Below are 21,038 nucleotides of genomic sequence, written 5' to 3'. Positions count from 1 at the left end.
CAAAAGCTCTCTTTTGATCCCTGTCATCATACCCCCTCCTCCCATGCCACCAAGGATAACCACAAAGCTGACTTCTAACAGCACAGATTGGTTTTGCTTAGTTTTTTATACTTTAGAGAAATAAAATCATGAAGTATTCCATTTGTCTCTGGATTTTTTCGCTCAACACCATACGAGATTCAAGTTACTGGAAATTTTTAAACTCAAAAGTTCAGTTCTTGTTTATTCCTTTTGAGGTTTAGCATATGGTATGGAGAAAAGAACAAAAATATTTCTTTTAGGAAAGTTGACTCTCAGGGGGCCGAAGAATCCAACCCTCATGGTTTAGATAACACTATGTTTTAGTTGTTGTGTGTTTTCTTTTCCTTAGAAATTGAGCTCTGGTTATAATTCTGCTTCCTGTCAAGAGTTAGGGTTGACTACAGTAAGCCTGTGGGCTCGGATATGTTGGACGCCTTGCAGAGAAATTGTATCTGAACTCTTTTTTTTTTTTTTTTTTGAGATGGGGTCTCACTCTGTTGCCCAGGCTGGAGTGCAGTAGTGTGATCACAGCTCACTGCAGCCTCGACCTGCCTGGGCTCAGGTGATCCTCTCACCTCAGCTGTCCAAGTAGCTGGGATTACAGTGTGTGCCACCATGCCTGGCTAATTTTTTGTATTTTATGTGGAGATGAGCTTTCCCCGTGTTTCCCATTCTGGTGTCTAACTCCTGGGCTCAAGTGATCCGCCTGCCTCAGCCTCCCAAGGTGCTGAGATTACATGCGTGAGATACCGCGCCCAGCCTGTCTAAACTCTTGAAAGCAATCCTACTCGGAAGTTATACTTTACTGTCATTCAAGGCCAACTAGAACATCGTCCACACATTTAGAGTAAACCAGAAAGTGTTAAATATATTCACTCATTTAAAATTCTCTTTTGTTGCTGCTTTTCTGTATTACATGCTTTAAAGTGCAGATAAGTGGAATCAACATGGTACTGTGGGACAATGCAGAACCAGGGATAGAAGACAATTTTTTTGTTGTTCTGACCACAGGCTTATACAGCTGTGTTGCACCAATTAAGCCTCAGTAGCCTTCATCTCTCAGGCTCGGTTTGAGGATCAGAATAAGAAGACATATGATGTGTATGAGACACAGCACAAACTGTACTGGGTCCCATAGTTGCAAGCTCTCCCCACATCACTACACTCACATGCTCTATGCTTGCTTTTCTTATTCATGGTAGATTTTATTCTTTCTATGTGCCTACCATAACTTTTTCCATGACTTTCTCTCTACCTGATTGCCCATTTTCCTGTCCTGCCTGTCCTTAGAGACCTAGCCCAAATGCCAGCATTTCCATGGTCTCTGCCATATGTGCCCACTCCTTTCTTTCTTTCTTGGACTCCACTTGTCCTTGTGATCAAGGTTACACTGCTTTGTTTGGTGTTTCCAGTCTTCCTTCTTTCCTCAAATAGGTTATACATTCTGTGGGGAAAAAAATAAATGTCTTTTTTGAGGAACCCACCATCTTAAAAAGGACATGGTAGGCATTGCATAATGTGAGTTTTTCTTCTTTTTCAAACATGGGACAAAATCAGTCAACTTTCATAGGCTGGTGTGAGCTAGCTCCAGCACTCCAGTAGGCAAGATGCTTAAATAAGAAGTTTCTTTAAAATAAACATTGTACACTTCTTCCTGATTCATAAGAGAACCTCATATTTGGTTGGGTAAAAAGTCATCCTGTTACCTCTCAATCTCTCAAAAGAAGGCTGGATGTGAACATTTTTCAAAAAATAGGTTCACATGGACAGATGCTAGAAACCAATGCCTGAGTTTTCAGAAGTATCTTGCTCTGTTTGTCAAGCATGGCAAATACCATAAAGTGATGAATCTGTATCATGTGTGACTTGGTGGCACCTTAGTTAAAAATGCTACTCTTCTAACCACAGAACTGTGCTGCAGCTTTAATTTTAAATATGAAAATGTTCCCGTAGTGGAAAATGTGTCCCCAACCTCCTGAAGCTTTGAGAAGAAGGCCATCAATCAATAAGGCACATGAGAATGGTCTTCAAAGTTGTAGATTCATCAGAGCCCCAGGGTGGTGTGACAGGGGTCAGGGTACCAGGGTGGCTTCATAAAGGGAAAGGTACACAAAGCAACCAAAGGCCCTATACATTCCTTGAATTTTTTGAGAGATTTATGTACTAAAGTCTCAACAATATGCTTATAATCCTAAAGTAATCATCTGGCTAGCAGAAAGACACATCCTCTTAAATAACCATATGAAATACATTTTTAAACAATCCATGTCTACGTAGAGGAAAAAAAAATCGTTTAGTGAAGTCCATAGAAGGTTCTCAAAAGCCTCGTAAAACATTTATCTGAGATGTAATAAATTTGGACTCTTAGCCTCAAGTCAGCTCTTTGGAGGTTTATTACTACCCTAGGTCACAAGGAAAGAGCGAGGTGAAATGCACAGGAACATCTCTATGAATAGCCATGTTAAGGAATAATGGAACTAGGTACATGTCTAGCTAGGCCCTGATCCTTTGTTTCCTAACACAGGGAGAGCCGGAAATGCCCTACATACCAATCATTTATTTTCCTGAATTAAAAATGAAGTCACTGTACAAAAGTGGTTAGTTTCCACAGGGGAAAAGAAAATCAAGGAAATGATACAAATGGTTTGCATTTAAAAGATCTTTGTTAAAAAAAAAAAAAGAAAAGCAATTCTCTGGGACTACAGAACTCAAAATAAAGTATGTGGGCACTTCTGGTGGAAGGCACAGGGGTTTGACAGCTGCAAGTGGACTTGGGAAGTACCTGACTCAGTTGGTTTTATGGTAAGGCTGAATGGGATTTGATTCTTTGCCTTACAATTGGGTGCTGCAGGGTAGGTGGTCCTCCTGATTGCTTAGTCTCTCTGTTCTCACTGCTTAGAATTTTGCTTCTGCTTTGAACATTATATGAGATAATGACTGTAGATAAGATAATGACTGTAGAAGGCCAGTTAAGACCAGTGTCATTCTTTCCTCATCCTTCTTTCACTTGACAGGTGAGGAAACAGGCCCAGAAATATGAAGAGTTAAGTCCAAGGTCACACACCCAGCTGATTCCCACCAGTACGGGGATATATCAGTCCTCTGCAGTGCTATTTTCATGATGGATTTCGACTGACAAGAAAGACGATCTCTATTTGCAGATAACATGGATATATATAGAGAAAACTTTAAAGATTACACACACAAACCCGTTAGAAACTACTAAACTAATTCAGCAGTTGCAGGATACGAAATCAACACAAAAATTAATACATTTCTTTACACTAATAATGAACAAACTGAAGAAAATAATGGAAAAACCCAGTTAACAGTAGCAACTAAAAGAATGAAATACTTAGAAATAGGCAGATGACGGCAGCCCTGGTCCACAGCTTGATTGCAGCCTCATGAATGCTCCTGAGCTGGAACTACCCATCTAAGGTACTCATGAATTCCTAACCCACAGAAACTGTGAAATAAAAGATGTTGACTGATTTAAGCTGCTAAGATTTCAGGTAGTTTGTTATATGTCAATAGATAGCTAGTAGATAACCACAGCACTAAATGGGACAAGGATATTTAAAAATAACTATAGAGAATCAACCCTGTTTTTCAACTCTGTTGTTTTACATTCATCGGGAAAAGAAACTCAGAATTCATTTTTAAAAGTGCATTTTCAGTGTACATAAGGAGGGGTTTTACTTTTATTATTATTTTAAATTGACACATAATTGTACATATAGTACAATGTGATATTTTGATACCTGTATACAATGTATAATGATCAAACTAGGGTAATTAGCATATCTATCATCTCAAATACTCATCATTTATTTGTGTGAGAACATTCAAAATCCGCTTTTCTAGCTAGCTGAAAATATACGATAAATCGTTGTTCATCATAGCCACCCCCAATAGTGCTACAGAAGACTAGAAGTTATTCCTCCTATCTAGCGGTACTTTTCTATCTGTTAACCACACTTTGTGGTTGTTTTTATAGAGATGAGAATACCATAATCAGAGATCAGGTTTGAACATGCAGAGGATTAAACAGAATCATATCAGAATGTGGCCATGGATGCTTGAGAGACCAAAACATTATAAGAGATTTTGAATAATTGAACAAATGGTGGCCTCATATGCCCTAGCAATATTTCCATTTTATATTCTAGATACACAGATTATATGCTGTATTCCTCATTGGCATTGCGTGCCCCAGATCACAGAACATTGCCTCCCCTCATCATGATTTGGGAACATTCTATTTCACTGCAATTACAGTTTCCAGGAATGACAGCTGCTGAATAATTACAGGAAAATTGCTTTAGTTCTCTATAGAATTTACAAGTTCCCGAGCCTGACATTTATTGAGATGGTAACTCTCAATGTGTAGAGCCAGGTTAAAGATAAAAATTTTAAAGTATATATTTTTATTTTAAAAAATGCATACATATATAAAATATTTCTTTTGGATTTCTTGACTGCCTTACAGCATCAGACATGGAAAAAATTCATATTCTCTGAATTATCTATTTAACCATTTCTTTTTGTTTTATTCATCTACTATTGTAATTTTTAAAAATATATAATTTATAGATGCTCCCTAGAATGAAAGGTTAGAATAGATGATAAATAATTTCGAAGGTCCACTTTAGCTTTAAGAATGTAAGTGTATCTAAGAAAAAGTGCCTCGGGGGCCAAAATGAGGAATCTTAGGGCTTATCTAGAGTCCTTGGATCAGCTAAGGCATGTCCTTCTGGGCAGGGGCCAACTCTCTACTAAGCAGCCACCTTGAGTAAAATGTCAGTTATCTTGTGAAGGATGGAATGAGTGATAAGAATGCCCTGGAGCCCAGGCTATTTGGGATAGGGAGATAGGTTTTTCTGAGCAAATATCAAAGAGAACCCTTGGGCAGAACCCTTGGTGTGTGGTCAATCCATGAAGGTGTCACAGAGTTGCAGTAGAAATGTGTGTGAGGAGTGGGGAGGCGGGGTCCCAAAAGGAGGATTCCTCTTTGGGGGTCATTTTATATAAGTACGTAGATCTCAACAAGGAGACAGTAAAGCCTGGACAAATGGGAAGGAATGCTACCAGGCTCCCTTCCATCACCACGTGGAATGTTTGAGAAATCAGAGCCTTAGAGGCCTATAGTAGAGCTGAGTCTCAATCAAAATGCGATTGAGAAAGGGAGAAACATACCTGTTATTTTAATCTTAATATTGAATATGGAGACTCAGTTAAATAGGCATTAGAGGACTGAAAAGAGAAGGTGGGAACATGGAGGTAACAGAGGTAGCTGCTACTACTGAAGACAACAGCCACTCCTAGGCCTGCGGCGGGGGGTGGGGGGGAATGGAAGAACTTGAGGTTAACAGAACCTAAAATCTATGAGAAGAACCCTCGAAGGGCTGGGGCCCCGGCCTCTGAGGAAGCAGCTCTCACTCAATCAGCTGGTGCTGGTACCTTTAAGGGGCTGAAAAATGATGCTGAAATGGGAACCAATTGTGGCCAGGGCAAAGAAGCCTGCCTGAGATGGCATTCATGGGACCAACAAGCAAATGGGAAGTTATCCGTCCTCCAAGCTTCTACCTCCTTTTGCACCCCCTATTGGCAGAGCCACAAAAGGGAGTCAGATGGCAATGGGGCAATGAGGTTTGCAGAGTTACAGCCCCAGCATTAGCTGAGAGACTCTGGTTCAGTAAGCAGTCTACAGGGCACCATGAGAGGGAGTGGTGGTTCTGAGCGACCCTAGGAGGAAATGGCAACAGGGAGCCATAGAATAGATCCTCACGTGAAAAATATTTAAAACGGGAATTGGATCCACAGGGGCAGTAGAAGGCATACGGGGCAGGGACAGCAAGGCCATGTGACTCAGGCCTCAAGGTTGGGATTGTGTGGGGCTCAACGTTAGCTATTGTTCCTTGGAAAGTTTTGTAGGAGAGCAAGGTAAGTCCTCGCCTATTTACAAGATCCACTAAGAAAAAAAGGTTCCCATATTTATGTTTACCTCAGAAAATAATTTAGAAAAATTTACCTTGCGTATGACCAGTGGTACTGGAATTTATGTATTAAAATGTTATGAAAACTGGGCCAGGCGTGGTGGCTCATGCCTGTGATCCCAGCACTTTGGGAGGCTGAGGTGGGCGGATCACTTGAGGTCGGGAGTTTGAGACCAGCTTGGCCAACATAGTAAAACCCTGTCTCTACTAAAAAGTTACAGAAAGTAGCTGGGCATGGTGGCACACGCCTGTAATTACAGCTATTCAGGAGAATGAAGGAGGCCAAGGCACAAGAATTGCTTGAACCCAGGCGGTCAAGGTTGCAGTGAGCTGAGATTGTGCCACTGCACTCTAGCCTGGGCGATGGAGTGAGATTCTGTCTCAAAACAGTAATAATAATAAATAAAATGTTATGAAAAATGAATAAGAATTTCCTGATTTCACTAAGTGAAACAAGAAGTTGGCCAGGCTCGGTGGCTCAAGCCTGTAATCCCAGCACTTTGGGAGGCTGAGACGGGCAGATCATGAGATCAGGAGATCGAGACCATCCTGGCTAACACAGTGAAACCCCGTCTCTACTAAAAAATACATAAAACTAGCTGGGCGAGGTGACGGGCGCCTGTAATTCCAGCTACTTGGGAGGCTGAGGCAGGAGAATGGCGTAAACCCGGGAGGCGGAGCTTGCAGTGAGCTGAGATCCGGCCACTGCACTGCAGCCTGGGCGACAGAGCGAGACTCCGCCTCAAAAAAAAAGAAAAAAAAGGAAGTTGATGTCCACTTGTCTTTTGGATTTGAGTGAATAGGGGTAGGTAAGTAGGAACTAATAGAACCTTTAACACAGATATTGCAGGCATATTTATTAATATATTTATATGGCAATACACACTGACACATTTCGGGAAAAAGGAGGTGAAGCAATACTTTCTATTTCCTTAAAATTCCTCCAAGACCATGCTCAGTGCACCCTAACGGCCCCTGGTCCTTTTTTCCTTTCATTACAAACACTTAAACCATTCTGAACTTTCGTGGTTTGAGTTCCTAATGCTACATACATTCTCTTTAGAGCAAAAGAAAATGTTTGTTTTCATCTAGAAAAGGACACTTGTCACTGTGTTTTTTGTAGAACTAAAACATCAAACTGCTACCTAAATAGGTCTCCCCTTTTTTCCCTCAATTTTATACCATGCAGAAGGAAAGAAGGCCCATTTAGATGCTGAGTATTTTCCAGTGTCAATAATTCTGCTGAAATACTTTCTAAACAGAGTTACCTATAGTCACAGCTTTAAAGAAAGCAATGGCTTTTGATTGCAAGTTGACCTGAAGCCCAGAAAAGAAGGTGCATTTATTTTATTATTTTATTTTATTTTATTTTAGATGGAATCTTGCTCTGTTGCCGAGGCTAGAGTACAGTGGTGTGATCTCAGCTTACTGCAACCTTTGCCTTAGCTGTTCAAGTGATTCTCGTGCCTCAGCCTCCCAAGTAGCTGGAATTACAGATACCCACCACCATGCTTGGCTAATTTTTGTATTTTTAGTAGAGGCAGGGTTTTGCCATATTCGCCAGGCTGGTCTTGAACTCCTGACCTCAAGTGATCTGCCCGCCTTGGCCTCCGAAAGTGCTGGGATTACAGGAGAAAACCACCACACCCGGCCAAAAGGTGCTTTTATGACCCCAAATAGGGTGAATCATAAAGAACACATTGGAAGCTTCAAACACGGGATTAAAATTTCGATAAACTGAATAAAATGAAAGAATATTGTAAAAGGTTCTAAATTATATTCTTGATTTTGTTTTAGCTGATGGCATCCTCTTTTGAAGTATTAGATCTGCTTTTTAATATTTATATTTTAAGAAGGATTCCTGTTTGGATGAAGTACAACTGGAAAACCATGTGGTTATAACACAGCTTCTCATGTACTTAATTTCAAGACAAGTTCCTCAGAGAAAATCACCTTTTGAGCTTTGAGCTTCTAGTCTTAAAGATTCAAATTACAATAATATCACAGATGCACATAATAATATGTTGAGAAAATTGCTCCTACTTTATTCTGGATTGTTTCAGAGGTAGTCTCTACCAGTAATCTTTACCTTCATAATTAGGGTCACAGCTAGTTTCACGTCACATGTCCTCTTCGGGCAAACCTAGGAAATAATTCTAAATCCTGTAACTTCTGAGTAATAACATTGGGCTGTGTTTCATCATAATGCCCAGGATTTATCATATCCAGAGGATGTATAAACTGATTCTACAAAAAAGACCTGACACACCTTGTGAATAAGCACTTTCCTCATCTACAGCCTGTTGAACTGATGCTGTTAATGGGTAGGTAGATTTAGAATCCATTGAGCTCAAGCCAAAAAAAAAAAATACTGCAAATATTCTCTTACAATTTTTCCCTTTAAAGTTTTCCAGCTGGGATCTTTGCCTGTTGTTTATATGGTAAAGCTCCTGAAAGCATTTCCATCTGAAGCTTTTTCCCTTTCAATTTGATCCTAGATTTTCCGTAAAGAAACCTTTCCAAGAGTCACAGATGTAAAATAACCAGTCATCCTCATTTCCTGGGACTTGAGACTTTCAGTGCTTAAACTGGGCCAGTCGCTGGCAAACTAGGATGAGTTTGTCATGGGGGCACATGATGGTGGCTTCCATGCAGGCTTTGAGTAAAAACTTCTTCAGCAGGTCTCCTTATTGCCTGGGTTCAATCTCTCCCTATAGCAATAGCTTTTAGCAACTGTTGTTATATAAAAGCAAGTAATTTTGTTTTTATCCAAATATATGTTCTAATTGTTTAACACAGGGATCATCAAACCCTGCCCTTACCTGTTTTTCACAGACAGGGGCCAGGGTCTTGCCCTGTCACCCAGGTTGGAGTTCTGTGGCATAATCATAGCTCGTTGCAGCCTCAAACTCCTGGGCTCAGGCTTTCCTCCCGCCTCGACCTCTATAATTGCTGGGACGACAGGTATGTGCCAACACACTGGGCAAATTGTTTTTATTTTTTACTTTCATACAGACAGGGTCTTGCTGTGTTGCCCAGGCTGGTCTCAAACTCCTGGCTTCAAGCAATTATCCTGTCTCAGCCTTCCAAAGTGTCGAGTTTATAGACATGAGTCACTGTCCCTGGCCCTATTTTTCACATTTTTTAATGATATATATTTTTAAATGTTTTGCAATTTTCTTTTCTGTGGCCCTACCCTTCAAAGCCTAAAATAATTGCTATCTGCCTCTTTACAGAAAAATTTGCTAATCTCCAGTATGAGATATATTTAGCTGTAGAAAACAGCCAAAACACTAGGCCCATTTTCCTGATATGATCAAATTTATGTCTGAATTACAAATTGTCAAAAAATCCTTTATAAATTCTTTTTCATTTTACCATACAGCGCTTTATGAATTTATGAAAAATATACAATGTTAAACGGTTTAATTTTTTCTAAGTTCATAATTATGACTCATAGCTATTTTTCTAAGTTGAACGGAAACAGTAGAAATCATAACCAAGCCCCCTCATTTTACAGGTGAGTAAACTGAGGCTGGGAAGAGTAAAGGAAGAGCTCACCCACAGAGCTCACCCACAGCTGGTGGGGAAAGAGCCAGCACTAAGAACCCCACCTGGATCCCAGTATTCTTGCATTATAGTTCCCCAGGAAGACTTTATCATACAGGATGGCAATTTAAAAAGTGAATCATTGCTAAATTGTTGCATACCAAACTTATTCTCCTGGGCTATTCCTGCCCTCCACCTCCCCTCAAGGCCAAAACAGGGAAATGTCCCTACTATCTCTATGGGGCAATATTTTCCCAGTTTACCTGCCAATTCTGTTGCCTACGATAGTCTGTGCTTTAGATCTGAGTTTTCAGCCAGCCTTCCCACCATGGCAGTATGTTTGAATGGCCTGGCGTGTGCGTGTGTGTGAGTGTGTGTGTGCGCACGCGTGTATGTGTGGGGTTATTGTTGTTTTGCTTGTTTTAATATCAATACCTGGGCCTTATCCTCTTATATTCTGATTCAACCAGTCTGAGCAGGGCCTAAGAAATGAGTATGCCTTTAGGACCCAATTGATTCTGATAGGAACCACTGTGTTAGAATACATAACACTGTGCTTTACAGGAAGCAAAAATATTTTTACAAATGGTAAAGTGTCTTCATCAGAGAGTGAAGTGAATTTGAAAGTGCTTTAGGCTTGATGAATTCTAATACAATAGGGTAATTTTAATCAAAAACTTTTAAGAACAAAACTGTGTATCATGTAGACCATAACTTAAGATAGTTGAAGGTAAACTGAGACAATTAATTTGGTCTCCATTTTATATTCTTCTCTATAAAGTCCATTATAATCATCCACAATTATTTTACTGGCATACAAAATCTACTTTAACCTGTGGAAAAGACAGTTATCAAAATTGTATACTAATGGATATAACAACCAGTGACCAATAATCTTTAGTGCTTTAGATCTGGAGTGGTTTGGTCAACATGTAGTTACCTGGATAGAATAACTTGCACCTAAGGAAAACAATATATGTTTCTCTAGACATATCTATCTATCTAGACATATATATATGTATACATACAATTATAAATATTTTGATTTGTAAATATTGAGCTGAAAAAAAATTTAAGCCAAGCGAACATGATATTAAACACAAACCTAATACATGTGACTTTAAATGTAAATTTGATATTATATATGTAATTAATGTTATATATAATATATATAATTGAACAACATATAGTGTGTCCCAGTGTGTCATTTTCCAAGAGGTTATAAATATTTCCAAGTGAGGAGGAAGAATTCTTCAATCAAATTTTATGCCATTTGGAGCATATTTAAGACTCAGCTGAGCGTGAAGTAAAAGACATATTGTTGGCTGTAAGAAAGTCAATTTACTGCATGTAGGAAAATTTTTACCCCTCAGTGCTCAATATACAATTTTCTCAAACTTTACACCCACTGCTTAGATAAAATCTTTCAATATTGCAGCCAAGGACAAGAAATTTTAATTTCGGCCCTGTTCTTTGTCAAGAACTGTTCAATATTCTAAATCAATATAGTGAGCATGGGGCTATAAGTGCCTCAAGGTGCCCATTTATCAATAGCAATTTGACTCAGTAAGAATTTGTAAATTAGCTTCACAAAGAAGGCCATAGAGTTCCTTAGCCTCGGCACTATTGACATTTTGAGCCAAATAAGTCTTTATCATAGGTGCTGTCCTGCATAGTAGCATCTTTAGCAGCATCCCTGGCCTCGATCCACTAAATGCCAGTGGCACCCCCTCACCCAATTGTGACCACAAAAAAAATGCCTCCAAACATTGCCACAATTCCTGGGGGTCAAAATCACCTCCAGTTGAGAGCCATTGCTATAGAGCATAGAACACTGGTCTCAAACTTCAGAGATGGGAAATAATTTAGGACAATAAGAATGTAAAGTGACTTTTTCACTAAACCTCTTTTCTCCCTTTCAGTATAAAATAATAAGATGGCTGATCCTGCAAAGAGGCGCGGTGACATCAACAGTGACTCAGTCTCTATGATGGTATTAGTAACTGGCAGCTGACTCTCCTATTTATCATCGAGTTATGTTCCATATAAGACTTTCAAGTCTGAGAAAAATGACAAATCCCTTCCAGGCATGGTTCAAGTTAAAGCTGAAACTGTGTCTTCGTTTCAGCTCAAGAGAGGTTTTGATTGTGTCGTGGCTTTTCCTTGTGTATTGGTTGAGGAACTGTGCCTTGGAGGGGTAGGGAGTCTTGAGAATGGATCAACTGATGGAGGGGGAGTGGAAGACATTGGTCGCCCAAGAAAATATGTCAACATCTGTCCATCACTGCAACTCTGGCCCGATTATCATTTTTTCTGCTTCTGTAAGCACCAATGAGACAATGCCACTGAGCCACATCCTTTGTTGCCTGCAGTATTTCCCACCACTGTGCCACCTCTGATATGCTAATGGGGAAGCCCAGGGTTTTGTGTGGCTGAAAAGCCTTTCAGGCACAATCAGTGGGTCAACAATCTCAACTCTGTACAGCGGCTCAGCCTGCTGTGTGAGAGACTCCTCTTTCGGAGGGGTCCTTCCTCACACCTTTTCTGTGAGTGTGTCTGTGCTTAAGGAAGGGCAATTAACCATCTGGCTGCTTGTCCCCTAGAGAAATTGACAGAACATCAAACAGAACAAACTCATACCTTGAAAATTGCCGAGTGGCACATGACTATCCAGTTCACTCTGTGGAGAAGCCACTAACCAATGGTCTGTATCTAAAAATGACCCAATGGCCCCAGTTTGTAGTAAAACTTTGATGATAGAACTCCATGCAAATTCTATCTCCATAATGCTGGTTCTTGATGTAAATCTCCCAATGTAACTGTCAAGGTTTAAAAATATCTTACGTAGGTGTTCAGAATCATAAGGTCATAGAATTATAAAATGTTAACTGGCAGAAGTATTTTCTTCTTTGTCATATGAAAAAGAGTAATTTGCTCATACTAAGTCTTCAATATTTATGTATTGGATTGCAATTAACAGGAATCAAAGGAATCTTATAAGGATCATTTATCTAGAATTATCTCTATTTTCTAGAATTACTTAATGATCATTGTGTCTTTATTCAGTCTAGGTAACACTGAAATTTTTCTTCATTCAAATAAATTCATACTCATAAAGCCTTTCCCCACTTTGTATTTCATATTCTAAATGTTTCTACTAGTATTGTTAACCATTGCAAAGAAATACTGTTGCCCTCCATTAAAACCTGAACTGCTTGCTGTCTACGGCTTATTTATCTAATAAAGATTTATTGTGGTGCCAGACATTGTAATAGGCCATAAAAACACAAAAAAGAAAAATATATAGTTTCTGACCTCAGGAAAAACTTAGTCACATGAGGAGACAGTATATAATACAATGTGGTTAGTACGTGATGAAACAGTGCACATGGTGCCGTGGGAACACAAAAGCCAGCCACAAGGAAGTCAAGGAAGGCTTCCTAGAGGACAGTGAACCGAATCTTAAACTAAATAATATGTAGTGAGGCAAAGCGAGGGTAAATGGAATTTTGTGAAATTTGTCAGAAGAGGTTAACCATTGTAACAAACAGCCCTGGAATCCCAGTGGCAAACACAACCAAGATTTGTTTCTTGCCTATGTCACAATCGAATGAGGTTGGCAGGGGATGTCAGGAAGTGTGGTACTGTGTTCTGTGAAGTCTTTCAGAGACCTGATTCTTTCCATTAGCAACTCCCCCATCTTCTAAGACTATGGCTGGATTCTCGGTTTCCTCTTCCGCAGATAGTTTGATTCCAGGAGTGTCCTCAATAAGATAGATCTGCTTCCTGCTCTCATGGAACTACTCTAGTGAACAAACACTCAAATCATTATGTAAGAAAAATAGGCCTTAATTAGATGGGATGGTCAGGGAAAGTCTCTCTGGAAACATGACATTTGAGATGACATGTAAATGACAAGAAGGAGCTATCCACAAGAATGTGGAGGAAGAGGGACATTCCAGGCACAGAGTTAAGTTAGAGTCAAGGTCCTTAGTTAAGGATAAGCTAGGTGAGTGTCAGGATAGAAAAATGTCCAGTGTAGCTGAGGATAGTGGGCCAATGGGTGAATGGACAGATGAGGTCTCAGAGGTCAGCAGAGGTTAGCTCATGAAGGACATTATAAACCAGATTAAGAAGGATGGATTTTTAATCTAAGTACAATGAAAAGTTATCAGAGAGATTTGAGCCCAGAACTAATGTGATTTATATTTTTACAAAACAATTCGTGTGGAAGCAGAGAAAACTAGTTGGGAGGCTTTTGTACTAGCCCCAGGTGACAAAGGGTGGTGACACCAGTGGAGATGGGGAAAAGTTGAAAGGTTTGAGAGATGGTTTGAAAATAGAATTCACGGGACTTGCTGTTCCAGAAGTATTGGGTGTGGAAGGTGAGGGAAGCTATAAAACAGTAATCAAGAATAATTACTTGCGCACTGAGAGGGTGGTAAAACCATTTACTGAGATATATGAGACTGGAAAAAACCTGATTGGCAAAAGAGAGAATTCTCTTGGGTCATGTTGAGTTTGAGATACTTATTAAGCTTCCGCATAGTGATATCTAGTTGGCTTTTGGATACAGGAATCTAGAATCCTGGGAGTGAATATTTTAAAGCTATTGGACATGATGAGTTTGCCCAGTTAGAGTGTGGACAAAAGATACGGGACACAGGATAGACCTCTGAGGCGCTCAACATTTAGAGGTGAAGGCAGAGACAAAAGACCCACCAAAGGAGCATGAAAAGAAATTGTGAGGTAGGAGGAAGCCACCAGGGTGCTAGTGAGGAGACAAGGGAAATGGGTAAAGTTCTAGGCAACAGAGAAAGGGGATATTTCAATTTTATTTATTTAAATCTGCATCCTCCAAACTCAGTAAACCATTTTAAATATTATTTCCAATGAGAATACATCTGATCAAATTAATGTACTCACCAACAGTGTCCCCACAATGAACTTTTGGCCCAAGATTCGTTTGTCAAGGAGATGCAGAATCAGTGGAATGGCCAATAGAACATGAACTCTGAAGCAACCTTCCCAAAAATACAGTCGTTTTTGAGATGGAGACATTGAAGCCAAGGAAATTCATTTCCAGCTTCAAGTCTGAAGGTTTGAGTTCACATTTCAGCACTAACAATTGTGTAACTCTAGGGGAACTATTTGAGGTTTCTGAGCCTCAGTTTCATTTTCTATATAATGGGCGTAATAACCACTGTATATTTGTGATTACTCTCATCCCTCTGAGTAGATACAATCTTTCCGTACAATAACAAGACTTAACCCTTTCCTATCTTAGAAACCCTTTCCAAATTCCTCCCCAGACCTTCCCCTAGGTACTACTTGCTGTGTTAGGTGCTACTCTGCGTGTAAGAACTATTGACTTTTGTTTGTCTGCAGTTACTCATTATAATGTCATTACCCACCAAGAAAGGAGTATTGTGGCCTGGGCTGCTAGCCTCTGCTTCATTTGGTCATGTTTGAACTCTCTTCTTAGCTCACATCTCCTTTCTAGTCACAAGGATGTAAAATTGTCTTCAATTTCCTCCCACCCATTCTTATTTTATAAATTGTTCGAGAAGGCCTCAGTGACCTTTACATGTGGCTCCAAATGCACTGGCTTCACACATGGTTTCTTGCACTAGCCTTGCATCTTCATGTCCTTCAAGTCAATCAATTCCTTCCACCATCCATACTACCCAATTAACCTCAACACCACCTAACTCATATGGTGCTTGAAGGAATCAAATAGTTTAGCACACATGTTGTGAACTTCATCTACAAAGGCAAAAGAGTTTTCTTGGTACTCTTGTAGCTAGATCTTTAAGCCTTTAAAAATAGATAAATGGAGACTAAAATCAAAAAGGGCTTATGTAAATGGATTGAAGCATTTGTTCTGATTGATGCAGACATTTAAAAATGCATTATTCTAAAGAACACAATTCTAGCTCTGTGGAAGTGCTGTTGAATTTCAGTCCTCTATGCCTTATGATTTTTGTAACATTCTGTTTTAGAGTCCAAAAATATTTGACTCTGAATTTTCCCAGAGACATGAAAAGTGGCCTGTAAACAAAATGACCATCCTTCTAGAAATCAAATCATCACCAATTAATAGAACAAGGACATCATTTTTCATTAGCTCATTAGCTCAGGCTGCCATAAAAAGCTACCATAGACTAGGTAGATTAAATGACAGAAATTCATTTTCTTGCAGTTCCTGAGGCTGGAAAATCCAGGTTCAAGGTGACAGCCAATTCTGTTTCTGGTGAGGGCTCTCCTGCTGGCTTGGAGACAGCCGACTTCTCACTATGTCCTCATGTGGCCTTTCCTTGGTGCATGTGCATGTGGTATGTATGTGAAGGAGATCTCTTTCTCTCTTCCTCTTCCTATAAGGCCACCAATTCTATTGGATTAGGACCCCACCCTTATTACCTCATTTAACCTTAATTACCTCCTAAAAGCCCTATCTTCAAATCTAATCACGTTGGTGGCTAGGGCTTAAACATATGAATTTTGGGGAAACAGCCATAATTTAGTCCATAGCACTGGTAAACACTGCTCAGAGTTCATTGCAAAGGGCACTTTTGTACACTGCTCATGGGGGTAAATCTGGTGTAGTCATTATGGAGGGAAATGAGGTGACAAATACCAGTGGTCTTAAAATGGTCTCTGATGCAATAATTCCTCATTTACACCCTTAAGGAAATAATCAGAGTTGTATATACAGATTTTTGAATACACTTTTTTCTAAACCTACTATTTATAAATGCAAAGGCCTAAAAATAACCCTTTTATGTTCAACAATAAGATAATAAACACATAAATTCAGAGGCAATAATATGGTGCAAATGTGGTAGAGTGAGGAGAAATACTCTTTTTTGAAAAATCTTTAATGCCATGAGAACATATTTAGGATAATATTTAGAGGGGAAATAGGATACTTAAAGAATCATTTAGAATAAGTTAATATTTTTAATGCATATATGATTTTGATATGCATTTACATAATATGGGAAGAATAGACACATAAATAGTAACTGGTTATGACTGCTTGGTGAGATTTAGGGTGGTTTTTTTTTTACTTCAAAGTTTTTTGCGTTTCCAAACTATTAAGAGTTCACATATATTATTAGTATCCTAAGAGAAAAGAAGCCATTTTAAAAATAGACCTAGAAAACTATTCAAACCTAAAGCTTAAGCATTTATATTTCATGCTGCTTGTGAGAAGACCGGGGACATGTAGCAGTTGCTTGTTTTTTTCTTTGTAATTCTAGTCATTCTGTGTGACTCCCCTGTAGCAGGCAGAATAATGGTCCCCTAAAGATGTCTATACTCTAGCCCTTGGAACCTGTGAGTATGTTACATGGCAAAAGGGAGTTAGCAGATGGGATTACAGGTATGGATCTTGAGACGGGAAGATTATCCTGGGTTGGCTGAGTGGACTCTATCTAATCACATGGGTCCTTAAAATCGGATAAACCTTTTGGGCTGCGGTCAGAGGGCGATCTGATGGCAGCACCGGAAGGACTTGACCTGCCATTGAAATTACCTTTTTCACCTTCTGCAGGGAGTTCTGGTAGCCTGCAAAAGGTGAAAAAGGCAAGGCAAGAAAATCTCCCCTAAATCTTCCATAAGGCATGCTGTGCACCTGGCACCTTGATTTTAGCGCAGTGAGATTTACGTTGGACTTTTAACCTATAAAACCATGAGATAATAAATGTGTATTGTGTATTGTTTTAAGCTACTAAGTTAGTTGTAATTTGCCACGGCAGTAATAGAAAGCCGATGTAGTCTTGAATAATAATTTCACTCAATCTTGTTTGACTTGGTGTTCACACCACCCCCTCCATTATAACCACCTGTTTTCTTTTTTTTTAATCTTAATTATTCAACAAGTGGCCGGGCGCGGTGGCTCAAGCCTGTAATCCCAGCACTTTGGGAGGCCGAGGCGGGTGGATCACAAGGTCAGGAGATCGAGACCATCCTGGCTAACATGGTGAAACCCCGTCTCTACTAAAAATACAAAAAACTAGCCGGGCGAGGTGGCGGGCGCCTGTAGTCCCAGCTACTCCGGAGGCTGAGGCGGGAGAATGGCGTGAACCCGGGGGGCGGAGCTTGCAGTGAGCTGAGATCCGGCCACTGCACTCCAGCCTGGGAGACACAGTGAGACTCCGTCTCAAAAAAAAAAAAAAAAAAAAAAAAAAAAAAAAAAAAAAAATTATTCAACAAGTATTAACTGAGGACCAGCTATGCACTGGACACTGTGTTAGGTGCTGAGGAAAAGAGAAAGGAAGTGTAAGATACAGCTCTGAGTTTGGTAGTGCAGACAAATGACCTTTTAGAGAGAGCCAAGAGTGTGTCAGGGAAGAAACACTGTGTTGCTGTAATATTAATCTGATCTTTTAAACGATTTTCTCTAGTTTAATATTCATTCTTTTGAGATATTTCTGTTTAACTGATATGAGAGATGAAGTCTACATGCAAGAAGAATAAATTTCCTTTGTATTTTCTTTCTTACTCTTTATGACTATCAACCCAGCAGATACAACCTTTAAATAAATTTATCATCTATCTCAGTAAAGAGCCCTCTAAGTCACCAAATATGCTCATCCTGCTAATAAAATTAAAGGCAGATGTTCTTATCCCAGAGAACATCAAGAACAATCCCAGAATTCTATCAACTGCATGCAGGTGTGGGCTGTTAGAATTCTGTGGTGTTAAATGTGTCGAATCATGCCATTTTATTCGTTAGCTAGCTGATTATTTCTTTGAAATGTGATTGCCTACATTCTGTTAGCCTTTGATCATACAAGGATAAATAAAGCCACTCCTTCACCTTCAGGAGCACTGAATTAAGCATGGGAGACAGAGACATAACTATTTATAACAAAATGTGACATGTATGCAATTAACAGGTATTCAAATCCCGCGAGGTGACAGTGAATGCAGCAATTGTTTGATATCCGGAGAACTAAGGTGGGAAGGGAGGTTGGAGGGACATTTGAACTGACTCTGAAGATCAAGTGTGAATTTGCCAAGTGGAGTTAGAGAAAGGGTATCCGTGACAGATAAAATAATATGGACAAAGGCTGGGAGGTAGAGAAGTGCGCTGATCTTTCCTATAAAGGGATGGGCTGCTCAAAGGAGACTAAGGAGCAAAGAGGGATTTGGAGGAGACATCTGAAGTTAGATAGTAAAATTTCTTAAATGCCAAACTAGGTGACTGAACTTGATCCTAGAGGCAATGGGAACTAACACAGGTTTTTAAGCAGACAATGTCACCATAAGCTCTATGGTTATAAACTGCTGTCCAGTTTTCTGCAGTGATGAAAAAGTTCTATTTCTGCATTAGAATATTACCACCACTAGCCACTAACTCAAATGTTGCAGTGACTGTTGAGCAACTGAGATGTAACTATTGTGATTAAGGATCTGAATTTTTGCTTCTATTTAATTTAAATTAATTTAAGTTTACTTTTAACAAGCCACACATGGCTAGTGACTACCATACTGGGCAGCCCAGAGCTAGAAAGTTATCTCTGGAGGAGTACTGAATGGAAGAGGAGAGAAGGCTTCCTACAGGGAAAAAAATACTAGATTAAGGAGAGAATCATTTGTTTTCCTTTCAGAGATAAATTTTTAACACTATATAAATGATTTTGACCACGGATTGTGTACAGATGGGGGCCAACTTATGATGGTTCATCTTACCATTTTTTGACTTTACAATGCTGTGAAAGCAATACACATTCAGTAGAAACCATACTTTGAGTATTCATCCAAGCATTTTGTTTTTCACTTTACAGTATTCAATAAATTACACGAGATATTCAGCACTTTATTATAAAATAGGCTTTGTGTTAGATGACTTTGCCCAACTTTAGGCTAATGTAAGTGTTCTGAGCACATTTAAGGTAGTCTAGGCTAAGCTATAATGTTTAGTAGGTTAGGTGTATTCAATGCCTTTTTGACTCATGATATTTTTAACTTATGATGTGATTACTGAGATGTAACTCCATTGTAAGTCAAGGAGCATCTATACTCAAATATAGACTATTAATAATATGGAGCCAACAGGCATGGTGGCTCACGTCTGTAATCCCAGAACTTTGGGAGGCCGAGGTCGGGGGGATCAGTTGAGCTCAGGAGTTCAAGACCAGCCTGGACAACATGGTGAAACCTTGTCTCTACAAGAAAAAATTTTTAAATTAGCCAGGCATGGTGGCGCATGCCTGTGGAGCTAGCTACTCAGAAGACTGAGGTGATGGTACCAGTGGAGGGACTTGACTATGAGTTGTGCAGGTTCTTGGTCTTCTGAACAAAGAATTGGACAAAACAAGCAAACAAAGCAATGAAAGGATGAAGCAACAAAAGCACAGATTTATTGAAACCAACGTACACTCCACAGAATGGGAGTGGGCTTGAGCAAGCAGCTGAAGATCACTGGTTGCAGAATTTTCTGGGGTTTGAATACCCTCTACTGATTTCCCATTGGTTACTTGGTTATACCCTATGTAAATGAAAGAGTGGCCCACGACCAGTTTGATTGGTTGCAGGAGGTGCAACCAAGAGATCTCCAAGTGATTCTAATATGAGGAGCCAGAGTTGAGAGCTACTGGCATAAAGAGAGTCCAAACTACCCTATTCCTAAGCCCCCAACATATCTGACTCCTATGAACATCCATTTTGTTTCTCTCATGTAGTCTTCTGCCAAAACCATGTCCCTGTGTTTTACTTAGTCTATTTGTCACTGCAGGGCTCTTGAAACCTGTCAGACACCTAAAGATGAAAACAATGGACACTGGGGACTACTAGAGGACAGAGGGAGGGAGAGGGGCTAGGGTTGAAAAACTAACTGTTGGATCCTATGTTCACTACCTGGGTGAAGGGATCAGATCATTCACATCCCAAACCTCAGTATTATGTAATACGCCATGTAACAAACCTACACATGTACTCCCTGAATCTGAAAGTTGAAATTATATATATAATATTTATAAATATTAACATGTATTTATAAACTTTATATATACATATACATTATGTATATGTATATGTATATGTATATGTATATGTATATGTATATGTATATAGGAACCTGTCAGGCAAAGATAGGTTTTGGCTTTTCCCTATCAAACGAAAGGGGATTTCAGAGGGCTTGTCCGGTAAACCACACCATAGAATGCTTCCTACCCATCAGGGGAAACCCAAGTTAAAAATGGTTAACAGGAATGCTAGTTGAGGGATATAATTAGCAATTACTAGCTCTTCAGTGGCTGTATTCATATTACATAAGATTATTCAGTAGCAGGAAAGGCTAGACTTGTATCAAGTCTGTTTAGCTTAATAAAGCCAAAAAGAACAGTTGTTTTTGCATTTTTAGGTGGAAAAAACACACATTCTGAAGTTGCTTTTGTTAATTTGTTGAAATGTTGTTGGAAAAGATGTTTCGCCAGAAGAAATAAAATTTCATAGTTTTTA

The sequence above is a fragment of the Theropithecus gelada genome, chromosome X (assembly GCF_003255815.1).
Source record: "Theropithecus gelada isolate Dixy chromosome X, Tgel_1.0, whole genome shotgun sequence".
Taxonomy (NCBI): domain Eukaryota; kingdom Metazoa; phylum Chordata; class Mammalia; order Primates; family Cercopithecidae; genus Theropithecus; species Theropithecus gelada.
Note: the sequence above shows the minus strand (reverse complement) of the source record.